Consider the following 4,424-nt stretch of genomic DNA (forward strand, 5'->3'; position numbering starts at 1 on the left):
TGAAGTCCACCACACACACAGAGTCAGAGGAACCTCTGTGACTCTGTTCCTCATGAACATGTTTGTGCCTTTATTCTGTTGCTTCTCCACCTCAGTCTTCATTTTTCCTCTTGATTTGACAAAAGTCACGTTAGAGATTTCTGCTGGAATATAAAGCCATGGGACTTTATCTACTCTCAGATCAAGAACACACGTTGATTTTTAATGAGCAGCTCCAGCAGCCAATAGTAATGCTTAAAACAGCTCATAAGATTGCTGTGTTGGTAGAAAGACCTCTGATTGGCTGACATCCATCCTGTATTGATAAACTTTATTTTCAGAGCCTGGAGAAGAGATTCACTGTCTACTCAGAACACTTTACAATATTACAATATGCTCAAAGATGATTATGGACTTTTGACCAAATAACATAAAAAAAAAAAAAAAAAACATACTGCAGCTTTAAGCGAAGGGATGAGTACTGCTGAATTTTCACCTGCCAACTTTCTGGGTGTTTAGAACCGTGATCGTTTAAACTCAACCATATTTTTACACATTTTTGCAGCTTCATAGGCCAGTTAGCTCAGCTGGTCAGAGCGTGGTGCTAATAACACCAAGGTCATGGGTTCAAACCCCATACTGGCCAGATATTAATCAAGGACCATAAACCTGCTTTCATGTGTTGTAAATGTTAGTGTATGAGTCAGAAAGGACAAGGTATGAATATGTATACAATAAACACAGATAAAGAATATCTAAACTGTTAATCATTCCCAAACCTGGAAGAAAATTCACAAATAGCCAAAAATCTAGAATGACTGTCAGTAAAGAAGCTTCTTTTTAACATCTTAATAAATCAGCAAGTAGGACAAAAACCAATTTATTGATGAATAATCCCAGAACAATTTAGGTTAAAGATCACATTACTCCTGTATTAGCCTCTCTGCATTGGCTTCCCATGAAATATAGAATAGAATTCAAGATTCTTCTTCTCACTTATAAAGCCCTAAATGGACAGGCACCAGTCTATCTCAAGGAGCTTGTAGTGCCATACAATCCCCCCAGAACACTACGCTCTCAAAATGCTGGACTACTCGTTGTTCCATTTGTCTCTAAAAGTAGTATAGGAGGAAGAGCTTTCAGTTATCAGGCCCCACTTCTCTGGAACCATCTACCAACCACGGTTCGGGGGCAGACACCCTCTCTACCTTTAAGGTTAGGCTCAAAACATTCCTCTTGGTAAAGCTTTTAGTTAGGAACCAGCTCATAGCTCATAGTTAAGATGCAATAGGCATAGACTGCCGGTGGGGGTCTGGCATGCTCGGTTGGAGAGAGGTTGGAGAGGGCGTTAAGAGAGAGGTCATTTAGGTTAGAGAGGGTCCCATTCCTCTCTCTAACACTCCCTCTATGTCTGCTTCTTCCCTTGTGTGTTTGCTCCTGTACTCCTTCTGGCTTTTGTCTTGCAGGTCCGTGGGATCCTCAGTGTGGAGTTACAGAGTCTCAACAACTCTGTCTCCACCCTTTCCTCTGCACACACCCAACACAGCATAACGTGGATGGCTGTTCATCATAGGAATGGGATCCACACAAGGTTCCTGCTGCTTAACAGAAGGTTTTCCTTGCCGCCATGATGAATTCATGTTGGGTGTGGGATACATATGTATGTGTATAAACGTATATATGCATATGTGTGTATCCATAAAATGAAGAGTCCGTCCTTAAGACTGCTCTACTGTAAAGTGTCTTGAGATACCATTGGTTATGATTTGGCGCTATACAAATAAAAGATTGATTGATAGCTGAGACACCTCCACCCACCCACACACACACACAGATATCAAAGAACGCAGAACCTGTCATGCCATCCACCAATCAGGAGCCAGCAGAAGGAATGTCAGTGTGAATTTCACTGTGACATCATCACACACTCTGCTGATGACATCATCAGGAGCTGGTCACACATCAAAGGACTCAGCAGCACCTTGAGTATTCTTTAATGAGGGAAAACCTTCTGAGAGAGACACAATAACCCACAAACTCCTTGGACTCAGTGAATTTACTTTATCTCTGTCACTTTGACAACAGTTATATATTTGATCTAATGATGGAAGTGCATCAGTTCAATGTAAAGAGTCTGGAACAAACATGCTTTGAAGCTCTGAAGGATCACCTCTGTCCGGAAAAATGCATTGGGATGTGGCAGTTTACTAAAGTCTGGAATATTCCCATTTTGTCTCAACTGAAGAATGAGGCCTTTCACTTTATCTGTGAGAATTTTGAGGAGGTTTCACTCTGTGAAGAGTTTTTGCAGCTTGCGGAGCAGGAGCTGGCTGATATCCTGGGTCAGGATGACCTTACTGTGACCCAGGAGAGCACAGTTTATCAAAGTGTTTTAAGATGGATAAACCACATGCCTGAGGAACGACAGGGAGCCATTTCTACTCTTTTACCAAAGGTACGACTGGGGCTGATGGACAAAAGTTACATCACAGACAATGTGCTTAACAATGATGTGGTAAAAACAAACCCTGAGTCCCACCTCTTGGTCTCTGATACCCTTAAAGTCATGTCTCAACCTTCGTTACTCTGCTCTGAGTCTGGGATCAACAACACCTTGTTTTGCCGTCGCTTGCCAAACGCCGTCTTACTGATGTTTAGATTCTATTCAAAGACCATAGAGGCCTTTGACTACAGAACTAACAGCTGGATCACAGTTCACACTCATCCTAGTCTGGAGAATCCCATGACTCACTTATTCCTCTACAGCACTGTCTTCCTTGGTAGATGCTTCTACATTGTGGGTGGTGGTTTAAGACGGATCAACGCCTCTAACAGAGTGTGGAGGTATAACCTAGTCACACACACTTGGCAGGAGATGTCACCAATGCAGGAGTCACGGGCCTTAATGAGTGTTACTGAGCTAAAGGGATACATCTACGCTATGGGAGGCTGCAGGGATGATGATGTTATCTCACACAGAACTGCTGAACGCTACCAGCCCAACATCAACCAGTGGACGTTCATTGCATCAATGAATTTCGGAAGGAGCTACGCCAGCTGCACCACACTGAACAACAAGATTTACATATGTGGAGGAATGAATAATAGAGTACTGAATACTGCTGAGTATTACAACCCAGACACCAACCAGTGGACACTGATCACTTCCATGGGAACACATCGGTATAAACTTGGAGTCGTTGCATATATGGGCCACATTTTTGCAGTTGGAGGCAGAGATAGATTCATAGATCTGAGTTCTGCTGAGGCTTATAACCCAGTAACCAACACCTGGTACGATGTCCCTGAAATGGTCCACAGAAACAGTTACTTTGACATTGCAGTGATGAACAAGAAGATCTTTGTTGTCTCTTGTAGAAGACGAAACAGAATTGTTGAGTGCTATGACTACACTACAAATACTTGGTCTGTGGTATTTTCTGGCATGAACCACAGTGAGTATGATTGGGTGAGATGCTGTGTGATTTCTGGACTTCCCAACATGGCTGAGTACTGTTCACCTCATAAACCCATCATACCCAGGACACAGGTCTAAAAAAAGTCTAAACTAGATACTGAGATGGAGCAAATGTTATTCTCCATGATCCTAACTGGGAGTGTGACCTGCTCTGACCAGGTCTGTGTGTATCAATAAAAGTGTTTAAAGACATTAGAAGAACTAATGTGTGAATAAATGGATCAGTTCATGTCCCAGCTCAGATGGGATGGTTTTAATCAGCCTGGATCAACCTGAGTTGGTGATGATCTAGAAAAAAAATACTACATTTTAGTGGTGACAACATATAGCAGACGTGTAGATGTACTGAATTTAATTATTATTAATGTAGTGGTTAGCAAGATAAGTATTCTAAAGGGTTAAAATAAGCAGAAATGGATGATTATTAGATTAAAATACTTGAAATCAAACTTCCTACAACACAATAACAAGTGAAATATACTGAATATAAACAAATAATTCTTGTAAAATTTTTTTTTTGCTTTTTTAATTTATGCAAATTAAAGCTTCGGAACAAGAAGAAAACAACTAATCTAAGTAAAAAATGACTCAGCATTAGTGAAAAATGATTAAGCTGTTTCTTGATACAAGTTGACTCATCTTGAAATAAACCTAAATCTATATTAAAACTAAAACAAAACCTTAAAACCAGTTTTTGTTCTTAGAATAAACATCTTATCAGAATCACAACCAGGAGTATGAGTACCATCAACATTTATTAACAGTATGAACCGTACACCAGAAACAGTGGTTGCTGCACACTTTTTATGTCAAATTTAAGACAATTTAAGACTTTTTTTTTAAAGCAAAACCAACAGAAATGAACAAAACACATAATATGCTGCTGTATAAAGTGCTGTGATTTGTCACGTGAAGAAGGCAAAAACAAAATGATCAAACATTTGTGCAACACTACAATGTAAAGTAT

At 40.2% G+C, this 4,424-nt stretch overlaps 1 non-coding gene across 1 annotated transcript; it reads left to right on the plus strand.

The window, feature by feature from the left end:
* The first annotated feature begins 551 nt into the window (after nt 1-551).
* On the plus strand, nt 552-625 carry trnai-aau (transfer RNA isoleucine (anticodon AAU)). Its single transcript has one exon. It is a non-coding gene; the product is annotated as a tRNA-Ile (tRNA).
* The last annotated feature ends 3,799 nt before the right edge of the window (nt 626-4,424 follow it).

Source organism: Gouania willdenowi, unplaced genomic scaffold (assembly GCF_900634775.1).
Source record: "Gouania willdenowi unplaced genomic scaffold, fGouWil2.1 scaffold_338_arrow_ctg1, whole genome shotgun sequence".
NCBI lineage: Eukaryota > Metazoa > Chordata > Actinopteri > Blenniiformes > Gobiesocidae > Gouania > Gouania willdenowi.